The sequence below is a fragment of the Macaca nemestrina genome, chromosome 10, assembly GCF_043159975.1.
Source record: "Macaca nemestrina isolate mMacNem1 chromosome 10, mMacNem.hap1, whole genome shotgun sequence".
NCBI lineage: Eukaryota > Metazoa > Chordata > Mammalia > Primates > Cercopithecidae > Macaca > Macaca nemestrina.
Window position 1 is genome coordinate 13621255 of NC_092134.1, and position 13566 is coordinate 13634820.

Consider the following 13566-nt stretch of genomic DNA (forward strand, 5'->3'; position numbering starts at 1 on the left):
CTTAGGTCAAAGGTCACATACTCATGTCTGGGATAATGGTAGCTGATATAGAGCAGCCGAAAATGGCGGGGCACATGCCTGGATAAGTCAAATCCCTGTCCCCTCGCTTCTTATTATGTGACCTTGGGCAAGTCAATCTGCGAGAGCCTCAGTTTTCTTGCCTATAAAATGGGGACAATAATGCCAACTCTAATGCAGTTGTTGTGATGATTAAAGGAGACAGTGCATGTAAAGTGCTTATCACGGTGCCTGGCACATGATAAGTACTCAAAGTCTTAGTTGTTGGAGGCTTTAAAAGGACAAAGTGACTTTTATCAAGAGGATTTGAGGTGGCATGAGGTAAGCCAAAGCCATTGGGATGCTTCAAATTCGAGGGTGGAAACTTGAGAATAGTTGCTTTCAAAATCTGAACTCATGAAAAGAATAATGGAGAAAGTGTTATGTGTTTACAGGAATGAGTGCCCTTTCCTAATTCCCAAACACTTGGGAGAATTCAGCTTAAACCATGAGACAGAAAATATTATTCTGGACACTTAGTGAACTTTTGATACTAGGAGACATACTGGTCTTTTTTTTTTTTTTTTTTTTTTCTTCCCTTCTGTTCCTCTAAATACCCTTGTTGCCACCACAGGGCCTTTGCATATGCTCTTTCTACCATCTGGAATATGATCCTTCTGATCTTTATGTGGTTGGCTCCGTTTTGATATTCAAGCCTCTGCTCCCATGTTGCCTGCTCAGCTAAGCCTCCTGTTAGCACATGAGCTAATGTGGCCATTAAGTTCCTATCACATCATCTCCCTCCCAGGCACTTAATATTGTTTGAAATAATCTTTGCCAACTATTATCATCCTCCTCGTCAACAGTCATCATCATCATCATCATCACCATCATCACTACTATTATTTACCCAGCATCTGTCTTCCTCACGAATATGTAAGCCTCACAAAAGCAGAAACCTTCCTTTACCATTGTATCCCAGGAATTAGAACAGTGCCCGGCATGTAGGAAACACCCACTGAATATCAAGCAAATGAATGAGTGAATGAATAAAGTGACATATGAATGTTAAAGACATAATTGTTTATTAAGAAATCAGGGTGTCTAAAGTCAAGCAGTCTTAGGACTTGAAGGAACCATTGAGATGATTAACCTCAAAGCATTCTTTTTTATAGGTAATGGCATTTTTAGAGATTGGGACTGGGCTTAGTGTTCTGGTATCCAGATTTGGGCAAGGATACATATGAAGACAAGGGAACTGCATATTTGAAGTTAGGACTCTGGCCACAGTGGTTGTATTGACATGGAAAAATTGAGAATAAATGGACATAGGTTTTGGACCAGATCAACTCTCTTTCTACAACATATCCTGACAATGAAAGCCTTCCTTAGGGTGGTGGTTGTCTGTGCTTATATGCCTTCTCTGACATTTAGGGATCGGTAAGGGTTAGTTTCAAAAGGTGACTGAATTTGACTGGGGGAGCCTCCTTGGCACTTGGAGAATTGACCTCCATGTTTGGTGCTAGAAGATTGAAGATATCAGAGCACTAACAATAAGTAGATTGTATTAGCACTTAGCTTGGCTCCCTGGCGTCCCACTGGGAATGGCATTACCCTACACTTTGCTTCACTGGTTGAATGGGAGGAGTTCAGGACAATAAAAAATGCCCACATATCCTCAGCTTAGGCATCTGGGATTCACATCTCCTTTCACAAAAGACATGTTATAATGGAGGCTTCGACCATTCACTCATTCATTCATTCATTCATTATTTATTTAGCATATAGTCATCTAATGCCTACGTTATGGGCTGAACTGTGTCTCCCCAAAATTTATATGTAGGAATCCTAGTCTCTGTATCCCAGAATGTGACTATATTTGGAGATAGGGCCCTTAAATAGAGAATTACATTCAAATGAGGTCAGTGGGATGGGCCTTAATCTATTGCTATGCTAGAACTTAAGTCTGCCATTTTATTATTATTATTATTATTATTTTGTTTCCTCTGTTCTTCTTTCTTTCCTTCTTTCTTTTTCTTTCTCCTTCCTTCCTTCCTTCTTTCCTTCCTTCCTTCCTTCCTTCCTTCCTTCCTTCCTTCCTTCCTTCCTTCCTTCCTCCCTCCCTCCCTCCCTCCCTCCCTCCCTCCCTCCCTCCCTCCCTCCTTTCTTGAGACAAAGTCTTTCTCTTGTCCCCCAGGCTGGAGTGCAGTGGTGTGATTTCGGCTCACTGCAACCTCTGCCTCCCGGGTTCAAGCAATTCTCCTGCCTCGCCCCACCGAGTAGCTGGAATTACAGGCGCCTGCCATCACGCCTGGCTAAGTTTTGTATTTTTAGTAGATACATGTAGGCCAACCATGTTGGCCAGGCTGGTCTAGAACTCCTGACCTCAGGTGATCCACCTGCCTCAGCCTCCCAAAGTGCTGGGATTACAGGCGTGAGCCACTGCGCCCAGCCGCCTCTGCTTTTCTTTACTTGCCTTCCTATAGGTTACTTGAATACTTTTTGAGATTCCATTTTGATTTATTTCTAGTATTTTTCAGTATCTCTCTGTATAGTTTTTGTAGTGGTTTCTCTGGGTAGTGATGTACATGTATTATTAATATATAAATATACATTATATGCATATATTATAACTTATATATTTATTATAAATTTACTGATATAAAGGACATGTAACATTCAACTTACAAATAATTAAAACTATACAATATTTTAATAGTAAATTTCAAATATCCAATTCTCACAGAATTCTTATGGATTTTTGTCAAATTCTTGTATCTTTAGCCAACCTAGGGTTGCATTGATGAATGAGTGTAGTTTTGACATGAGTGTTAGTTGATATTTTTGTTTAGGTTAATGAGAAAGGCAAAAATGAAACAATGGAGACATGGGAATTTAACTTATTTGTCGATGATATGAGCAACTTTTTTGCGAAGTTGGATAATAGTTTCAATACCGGAAGAGTATTTGTTCTTTTTTGTTATTCATAATGTAATGACTTCTTTTAAGTTTAACCTACATTGTTAATATTTTATGTATCACTTTTAAAAGTCTAGATCTGGGTTGGCAAATTACAGCTGTGGGTCAAATCTGCCTGCACCCATTTGTTTATATATTGTTTATGGCTGCTTTTGTACTGCAATGGCGGAGTTGTATAGTTATGACAGAGACTGTGTGGCTTACAAAACTGAAAATATGTATTGTCTGGCCCTTTACAGAAACAATTTGCTGGCTCCTGGCTTAGACAATCAACAAAACAGTTAATCAAGGTATTATATGTAATGTTACCAATTTCTGTGGTGTAAATATTCTCACCAACCTGAGGTCACTAAGTGTGATGTTGGAAAGAGATGTGTAGTTAGCACACCGTTATATAGTATTTCTATCATGTAGATGCTATAGACAGAAGTAACCTCAAAGCATCAATAATAACAAAATATTGTAAAATAATTAGAAAACATTGAATATTTATTATCTTTGTTTTATTTATTTATTTATTTATTTATTTTTGAGTCAGAGTCTCACTCTGTTGCCCAGGCTGGAGTGCAGTGGCAAAATCTTAGCTCACTGCAACCTCTGCCTCCCAGGTTCAAGTGATCCTCCCACCTCAGCTTCTTGAGTAGCTGGGATTACAGATATGTGTCACCACACCTGGTCAATTTTTGTGTTTTTAGTAGAGACAGAGTTTCACCATGTCAGCCAGGCTGGTCTAGAACTCAAGTGATCCACCCACTGTCGCCTCCCAAAGTGCTGGGATTACAGGCGGGAGCCATAGCGCCTGGCCGTCATCTTTGTTTTAAATATAATTTATTTAATTGTAAGTTCATATAATTATTTTAAATAATGACTATATTTAACAGGTAGTTCACAGAATTAATGTAAATTTAACAACTGCCTCCTCAGAAGTTGATACGAGCCAACTCTGGCACATCACTGGGTTCAGTGTTCACGAGGGTTGTCTTATTTCTGGTTTGCCCTCACTCTTGGCGTATAGCCCTTTTCCGTGAAAGGGACAGCCCTTTCATTGAAATTCAAGTGAAAACCTGGGTGTGTTTTCCTGTGATATGGTTTGGCTCTGTGTTCCCACCCAAATCCCATCTCGAACTGTAATCCTCACTTGTGGAGGAGGGGAAGTGATTGGATCAGGGGGGTGGTTTCCCCCATGCTGTTCTTGTGATAGTGAGGAAGTTCTCACAAGATCTGATGGTTTTAAAAGCAGCAGTTTTTCCTGTGCTCTCACTTCTGTCTCTCCTGCTGCCACCGTAAGATGTGCCTTTGCTTCTCCTTTACCTTGTACCATGATCGTAAGTTTCCTGAGGCCTCCCCAGCCACTCGGAACTGTGAGTCAATTAAATCTCTTTCCTTTATAAATTACCCAGTCTTGGGTAGTTCTTTACAGCAGTGTGAAAACAGATTAATACAACCCGTGACCTTTCTCCTTGTTGGGTCCTGAGCTCTTATGTTGCTTCTCCAGTCCTGTTGCGATGCTGGAAAGCTTTGCTAAACTTCTCAACCTCTTATATCCACTTTCTTCTCAGTTTCTTAGCTTGATGCTACTGACAAATTGGCAGAAGGTGGCACAGAATGTCAGACTAACTTCAGTGGGCTCAGAGAACATTAACCTCTTAAGCCCTGGCTGCCTTGATCTTTGCAATGCCTTCAGATAGATTTTTTGGGTATTTATTAATCTTTTCAAATTGCTTTTGCCAGGAACATTCTGATACAGGCTAGTTCATCAGAACCAGAAGTGAAGTCCCCTGTTTATGATGTTGTAAGTAGAAGTTTTTCTATTGCCAAATATGTCTGAGCATATAACTCAGTTTTCCTTTATGATAGCTTGTTTAGAAATCCTTTCTTAAACTCAAGGTCATACAAATATTCTCTCGTATTTTCTTCTAAAAATTTAGACTTTTATTTTCACATTTAAGTATTTTTTTTTTTTTTTTTTTTTTTTTTGAGATGGAGTCTCGTCACCCAGGCTGGAGTGCAGTGGTGTGATCTCGGCTCACTACATCCTCCACCTCCTGAGTTCAAGTGATTCTCCTGCCTCAGCCTCCTGAGTAGCTGGGATTACAGGCGCCCACCACCAAGCCCAGCTAATTTTTGTATTTTTAGTAGAGATGGGGTTTGGCCATGTTGGCCAGGGTGGTCTTGAACTCCTGACCTCAAGTGATCTACCCGCCTCGCCTCTCAAAATGCTGGGATTACAGACGTGAGCCACCATGCCCGGTCTCACATTAAGTCTTTAATCCATTTGGAGCTGTTTTTTTAATAGTGTGAAGTAGAAATCAAATTAAAAAAATTTTTTTTTACAGATAGCTTATCGTCCTAGTGGTGTTTATAGAGTAAGGGTATACTTTTCCTAGTGACCTGTGATGTTTCTTTTGTCATATATCTAGTACTGTGTCTGCATTCTCTACTCTGTTTCATCAAACTATTTTTAATTTTTTGCGCCAATAAAGTACTATCTTAATTGCTATCGTTTTCTAAGGTAAGACTTGATTTCTTTTTCTTTTCCAAAAAATGTTGTGGCTGCCTTTGGCTTTTTTCTCTTTTGGAATTAGCTTTTCAAGTTTCACAAAAAACTTTATTAGAATTTTGTTTGAAATTGCCTGAATATTTATATAATCAATTTTGGGGAGAAATATCTTTCTTGATATAAATATGTCTTTAATGTCTTTCAAGGGAGTTGTATGGTTGTCTAATTTTCTACTTGAGGCTCTGCTTATTTTTAAAATTGCTGTATTTCTTGCTACCAATTTATTTTGCCATCATTGTTGAGTATTTTATTTTATTATTTATTATTTTTTATTTTTTAAGAAGGAGTCTCTGTCACCCAGGCTGGAGTGCAGTGACACGATCTCGGCTCACTGCAGCCTCCGCCTCCTGGGTTCAAGCCCAGCTATTTTTGCATTTTTAGCAGAGATGCGATTTCGCCATGTTGGCCAGGCTGGTCTTGAACTCCTGACCTCAAGTGATCCACCCGCCTCAGCTTCCCAAAGTACTGGGATTACAGACGTGAGCCACCATGCCTGGCCTGTTGAGTATTTTAAATGTTATATTTCTGTTTGTTGTTGATGCAGAGAAATGCAGCTAAGTTTTATATCACTATTATATTCAATTACCTTGCTAAATCGTCTAATTTATTCTTAATAGTTTATAGAGTCTTTGCGGTTTCTATGTGGGTAATCACATTGATTGCAAATAATTCATTTTGTTGCCATATTTTAATCATTCTACCTTGGTTTCATTAATCTTGTATTATTGCATTGGCTAGGGTATCCAGTACAATTTTGAATGGAAGAAGTGAGAATGAGTGCACTTCTTTTGTTCCCTCCTCTAAAGGGAATACTTCTAAATTTCACCTGCAATTATGATTTCTGTTACAGGCTTTAGGTAGATATGTTTATCAAGGTAAATATTTTTTCTCCTATTCCTAGTTTGCTAAGTGTTCTGTCTTCTTTAAAACAAATTATGAATGAGTGTTGAATTCTATCCAATGCCTTTTCTTCATCCATTGTCAAGATCATATAGTTTTTTCCTTTGATCTGAAAATGTGACAATTTACATGAAATGATTTTTGAAGGTTAAGCTAATCTTATGTTCCTGGTATAAGTCAAATTGGCCATGATGGATTTTATTATATGATATAGTTTATGATATGATATATGAATGATATATTTCATGAACATATAGCTAGGTTTTGCTTTCTGATATTTAGGATTTTTGCACATATATTTATTTGCAAGATAATCCTGTAACTTTCCTTTTTCATGTTCTGTCTGGTTTTGGTATCAGAATTGTATTAGATTAACGGGTACATTTCCTCTTGGGAATTCTTCGGAAGTGCTTGTATAAAATTGGAATTATCTCTTTCTTGAAAATTTGCTATAAGTTTTTTACAATTCTATCTAGATCTTTTTCTTTCCTTTGAGGAAATATTTTAAATTACTGACAAATTTTCTTCATTTTAGAACTATTCTTGTTTTCTATTTCTTTCTAAGCCAGTTTTATAAAATATTTTCCATGTATAATTTTCCATGTAGTCTAAAGTGTCAAATTTAATGTCATAAAGTTTTTCACAGTATTTCATTATCTTTTAAAATCTCTCTTTTAGGTATTTTTAGACATATTCCCCATTTGTGCTTTTTCTCTTTTTACTAGATCAATGTCACCAGAGACCTGCATCTATTATTATTTTTTCTTGAAGAACCAACATTTGGTTTTTTAAAAAATCATTTCTCTTATAATTTATATATATAAATATGTGTGTGTGTATATATATATTTTTGTTTTGTTTTTTGAGACGGAGTTTTTGCTGTTGTCGCCTAGGCTGGAGTGCAATGGCATGATCTTGGCTCACCGTAACCTCCACCTCCCAGGTTCAAGTGATTCTCCTGACTCAGGCTCCCGAGTAGCTAGGCTTACAGGTGTGTGCCACCATGCCTGGCTAATTTTTTTGTATTTTTAGTAGAGACAGGGTTTCACCGTGTTGGCCAGGTTGGTCTAGAACTCCTGACCTCAGGTGATCCAAGCACCTTGGCCTCCCAAAGTGCTGGGATTATGGGCATGAGCGGCCGCACCTGGCCTATTAATTTATATATATATATATCTTTTATGTACTTTAAGTTCTAGGGTACATGTACACAACGTGCAGCTTAGTTACATAGGTATATATGTGCCATGTTGGTGTGCTGCTCCCATTAACTCGTCATTTACATTAGGTATACCTTCTAATGCTATCCCTCCCCTGTCCCCCCACCCCATGACAGGCCCCGGTGTATGATGTTTCCCTTCCTGTGTCCAAGTGTTCTCATTGTTCAATTCCCACCTATGAGTGAGAACATGTCGTGTTTGGTTTTCTGTCCTTGCGATAGTTTGCTCAGAATGATGGTTTCCAGCTTCATCCATGTCCCTACAAAGGACATAAACTCATCCTTTTTTATGGCTGCATAGTATTCCATGGCATATATGTGCCACATTTTCTTAATCCAGTCTATCACTAATGGACTTGGTTCCAAGTCTTTGCTATTGTGAATAGTGCCGCAATAAACATACGTGTTCATGTGTCTTTATAGCCACATGATTTATAATCCTTTGGTTATATACCCAGTAATGGGATGGCTGGGTCAAATGGTATTTCTAGTTCTAAATCCTTGAGGAATCGCCACACTGTCTTCCACAATGGTTGAACTAGTTTACAGTCCCACCAACAGTGTAAAAGTGTTCCTATTTCTCCACATCCTCTCCAGCACCTGTCATTTCCTGGCTTTTTAATAATCACCATTCTAACTGGTGTGAGATGGTATCTCATTGGATGGCCAGTGATTATGAGCATTTTTTTCATGTATCTGTTGGCTGTGTAAATGTCTTCTTTTGAGAAGTGTCTGTTCATATCCTTTGCCCACTTTTTGATGGGGTTGTTTGATTTTTTTCTTGTAAATTTGTTTAAGTTCTTTGTAGATTCTGGATATTAGCCCTTTGTCAGATGGGTAGATTGTAAAAATTTTCTCCCATTCTGTAGGTTGCCTGTTCACTATGATGGAAATTTCTTTTGCTGTGCAGAAGCTCTTTAGTTTAATTAGATCCCATTTGTCAATTTTGGCTTTGTTGCCACTGCTTTTGGTGTTTTAGTCATGAAGTCCTTGCCCATGCCTATGTCCTGAATGGCATTGCCTAGCTTTTCTTCTAGGGTTTTTATGGTTTTAGGTCTAACATTTAAGTCTTCAATCCATCTCGAATTAAGTTTTGTATAAGGTAGAAGGAAGGGATCGAGTTTCAGCTTTCTACATATGGCTAGCCAGTTTTCCCAGCACCATTTATTAAATAGGGAATCCTTTCCCCATTTCTTGTTTTTGTCAGGTTTGTCAAAGATGAGGTGCTTGTAGATGTATGGTATTATTTCTGAGGGCTTTGTTCTGTTCCATTGGTCTATATCTCTGTGTTGCTACCAGTACCATGCTGTTTTGGTTACTATAGCCTTGTAGTATAGTTTGAAGTCAGGTAGCATGATGCCTCCAGCTTTGTTCTTTTGGCTTAGGCTTGTCTTGGCAATGCAAGTTCTTTTTTGGTTCCATATGAACTTTAAAGTAGTTTTTTCTAATTCTGTGAAGAAAGTCATTGGTAGCTTGATGGGGATGGCATTGAATCTATAAATTACCTTGGGCGGTATGGCCATTTTCATGATGTTGATTCTTCCTATCCATGAGCATGGAATGTTCTTCCATTTGTTTGTGTCCTCTTTTATTTCATTGAGCAGTGGTTTGTAGTTCTCCTTGAAGAGGTCCTTCACGTCCTTTGTAAGTTGGATTCCTAGGTATTTTATTCTCTTTGAAGCAATTGTGAATGGGAGTTCACTCATGATTTGGCTCCCTGTTTTTCTATTATTGGTGTATAGGAATGCTTGTGATTTTTGCACATTGATTTTGTATCCTGAGACTTTGCTGAAGTTGCTTATCAGGTTAAGGAGATTTGGGCTGAGACAATGGGGTTTTCTAAATATACAATCATGTCATCTGCAAACAGGGACAATTTGATTTCCTCTTTTCCTAATTGAATACCCTTTATTTCTTTGTCCTGCCTGATTGCCCTGGTCAGAACTTCCAACAGCATGTTGAATAGGAGTGGTGAGAGAGGGCATCCCTGTCTTGTGCCAGTTTTCAAAGGGAATGCTTCCAGTTTTTGCCCCATTCAGTATGATATTGGCTGTGGGTTTGTCATAAATAGTTCTTAGTGTTTTGAGATACGTTCCATCAATACCTAGTTTATTGAGAATTTTTAGCATGAAGCACTGTTGAATTTTGTCGAAGGCCTTTTCTACATCTATTGAGATAATCGTGGTTTTTGTCTTTGGTTCTGTTTATGTGATGGATTACATTTATTGATTTGCGTATGTTGAGCCAGCCTTGCATCCCAGGGATGAAGCCAACTTGATCATGGTGGATAAGGTTTTTGACGTGCTGCTGGATTCAGTTTGCCAGTATTTTATTGAGGATTTTTGCATCGATGTTCATTAGGGATACTGGTTTAAAGTTCTCTTTTTTTGTTGCGTCTCTGCCAGGCTTTGGTATCAGGATGATGCTGGCCTCATAAAATGAGTTAGGGAGGATTCCCTCTTTTTCTATTGATCGGAATAGTTTCAGAAGGAATGGTACCAGCTCCTTTTTGTACCCCTAGTAGAATTCGGCTGTGAATCCGTTTGGTCTTGTACTTTTTTTGGTTGGTAGGCTATTAATTATCGCCTCAATTTCAGAGCCTGTTATTGGTCTATTCAGGGATTCAACTTCTTCCTAGTTTAGTCTTGGGAGGGTTTATGTGTTCAGGAATTTATCCATTTCTTCTAGATTTTCTAGTTTATTTGCACAGAGGTGTTTATAGTATTCTCTGATGGTAGTTTGTATTTCCATGGGATTGGTGGTGATATTCCCTTTATCATTTTTTATTGTGTCTATTTGATTCTTCTCTCTTTTTTTCTTTATTAGTCTTGCTAGTGGTCTATCAATTTTGTTGATCTTTTCAAAAAACCAGCTCCTGTATTCATTGATTTTTTTGAAGGGTTTTTTGTGTCTGTATCTCCTTAAGTCCTGCTCTGATCTTAGTTATTTCTTGTCTTCTGCTAGCTTCTGAATGTGTTTGCTCTTGCTTCTCTAGTTTTTTAATTGTGATGTTAGGGTGTCAATTTTAGATCTTTCCTGCTTTCTCTTGTGGGCATTTAGTGCTATAAATTTCCTTCTACACACTGCTTTAAATGTGTCCCAGAGATTCTGGTATGTTGTGTCTTTGTTCTCATTGGTTTCAAAGAATATCTTTATTTTTGCCCTCATTTTGTTATGTACCCAGTAGTCATTCAGGAGCAGGTTGTTCAGTTTCCATGTAGTTGTGCAGTTTTGAGTGAGTTTCTTAATCCTGAGTTCTAGTTTGATTGCACTGTGGTCTGAGAGACAGTTTGTTGTAATTTCTGTTGTTTTACATTTGCTGAGGGGTGCTTTACTTCCAACTATGTGGTCAATTTTGGAATAAGTGCGATGTGGTGCTGAGAAGAATGTATATTCTGTTGATTTGGGATAGAGTTCTGTAGATGTCTATTAGGTCCCTTTGGTGCAGAGCTGAGTTCAATTCCTGCATATCCTTGTTAACTTCCTGTCTCATCGATCTGTCTAATGTTGACAGTGGGATGTTAAAGTCTCTCATTATTATTGTGTGGGAGTCTAAGTCTCTTTGTATGTCTCTAAGGCCTTGCTTTATAAATCTGGGTGCTCCTGTATTGGGTGCATATATATTTAGGATAGTTAGCTCTTGTTGAATTGATCCCTTTACCATTATGTAATGGCCTTCTTTGTCTCTTTTGATTTTTGTTGGTTAAAGTCTGTTTTATCAGAGACTAGGATTGCAACCCTTGCCTTTTTTTGTTTTCCATTTGCTTGGTAGATCTTCCTCCATCCATTCATTTTGAGCCCATGTGTGTCTCTGCACGTGAGATGGGTCTCCTGAATATAGCACACTGATGGATTTTGACTCTTTATCCAATTTGCCAGTCTGTGTCTTTTAATTGGAGCATTTAACCCATTTACATTTAAGGTTAATATTGTTATGTGTGAATTTGATCCTGTCAGTATGATGTTAGCTGGTTATTTTGCTCGTTAGTTGATACAGTTTCTTCCTAGCATTGACTGTCTTTATAATTTCACATGCTTTTGCAGTGGGTGGTACCAGTTGTTCCTTTCCATGTTTAGTGCTTCCTTCAGGTGCTCTTGTAAGGCAGGCCTGGTGGTGACAAAATCTCTGAGCATTTGCTTGTCTGTAAAGGATTTTATTTCTCCTTCACTTATGAAGCCTTAGTTTGGCTGGATATGAAGTTCTGGGTTGAAAATTCTTTTCTTTAAGAATGTTTTTCTTTAAGAATGTTGAATATTGTCCCCAACTCTCTTCTGGCTTAGAGTTTCTGCTGAGACATCTGCTGTTAGTCTGATGGGCTTCCCTTTGTGAGTAACCTGACCTTTCTCTCTGGCTGCCATTAACATTTTTTCCTTCATTTCAACTTTGGTGAACCTGACAATTATGTGTCTTGGAGTTGCTCTTCTCCAAGAGTATCTTCGTGGCGTTCTCTGTATTTTCTGAATTTGAATGTTGCCTGCCTTGCTAGGTTGGGGAAGTGCTCCTGGATAATATCCTGAAGAGTGTTTTCCAACTTGGTTCCATTCTCCCTGTCACTTTCAGGTACACCAATCAGATGTAGATTTGGTCTTTTCACATAGTCCCATATTTCTTGGAGGCTTTGTTTGTTTCTTTTTACTCTTTTTTCTCTAAACTTCTCTTCTCACGTCATTTCATTCATTTGATCTTCAATCACTGATACCCTTTCTAGCTACTGAAGCTTGCGCATGCGTCACGTAGTTCTTGTGCCATGGTTTTCAGTTCCATCAGGTCATTTAAGGTCTTCTCTATGCTGTTTATTTAATTAGCCATTTGTCTAATCTTTTTTCAAGGTTTTTAGCTTCTTTGCGATGGGTTTGAACATCCTCCTTTAGCTCGGAGAAGTTTGTTATTACTGATCGCCTGAAGCCTTCTCTCTACTCGTCAAAGTTATTCTCTGTCCAGCTTTGTTCCATTGCTGGCGAGGAGCTGTGTTCCTTTGGAGGGGGAGAGGCACTCTGATTTTTAGAATTTTCAGCTTTTCTGCTCTGGTTTCTCCCCATCTTTGTGATTTTATCTACCTTGGTCTTTGATGATGGTGATGTACAGATGGGGTTTTGGTGTGGATGTCCTTTCTGTTTGTTAGTTTTCCTTCTAACAGTCAGGACCCTCAGCTGCAGGTCTGTTGGAGTTTGCTGGAGGTCTACTCCAGACCCTGTTTGTCTGGGTATCACCAGCAGAGGCTGCAGAACAGCAAATATTGCAGAATGGCAAATATTGCTGCCTGATCCTTCCTCTGGAAGCTTCGTCTCAGAGGGGCACCCAGCCATATGAAGTGTCAGTCGGCCCCTACTGGGAGGTGCCTCCCAGTTAAGCTACTCAGGGGTCAGGGACTCAGTTGAGGAGGCAGTCTGTCCATTCTCAGATCTCAAACTTGGTGCTGGGAGAACCACTACTCTCTTCAAAACTGTCAGATAGGGATGTTTAAGCCTGCAGAAGTTTCTGCTGCCTTTAGTTCAGCTACGCCCTGCACCCAGAGGTTAAGTCTACAGAGGCAGGCAGGCCTCCTTGAGCTGTGGTAGGCTCCACCCAGTTCAAGCTTCCTGGCTGCTTTGTGTACCTACTCAAGCCTGAGCAATGGCGAATGCCCATCCCCCAGCCTCACTGCCACCTTGCTGTTCAATCTCAGACTGCTGTGCTAGCAGTGAGTGAGGCTCCGTGAGCGTGGGACTCTCTGAGCCATGTGCAGGATATAATCTCCTGGTGTGCCGTTTGCTAAGACCATTGGAAAAGCACAGTATTAGGGTGGGAGTGTCCCGATTTTCCAGGTACTGTCTGTCACGCCTTCCCTTGGCCAGGAAAGGGAATTCCCTGACCCCTTGTGCTTCCCGGGTGAGGCTACGCCCCGCCCTGCTTTGGCTCACGCTCCATGGGCTG

The 13566-nt window shown here is 39.3% G+C and overlaps 1 protein-coding gene across 21 annotated transcripts in view; it reads left to right on the forward strand.

Annotated features, from left to right (window-relative positions):
- LOC105494914 (aspartate and glycine-rich protein-like) overlaps positions 1–13566 on the forward strand; it is a 266293-nt gene that overhangs the window by 41447 nt on the left and 211280 nt on the right. Inside the window, exon 1 of one of the 21 annotated variants that reach the window (XM_071070988.1) lies at positions 3211–3266. The exons of the other annotated variants lie outside the window; for them this stretch is intronic. The gene's annotated coding sequence lies outside the window, so the exon portion shown is untranslated. Of the gene's footprint in view, positions 1–3210; positions 3267–13566 lie in introns of those variants that run through there. 21 annotated transcript variants of the gene reach the window in all.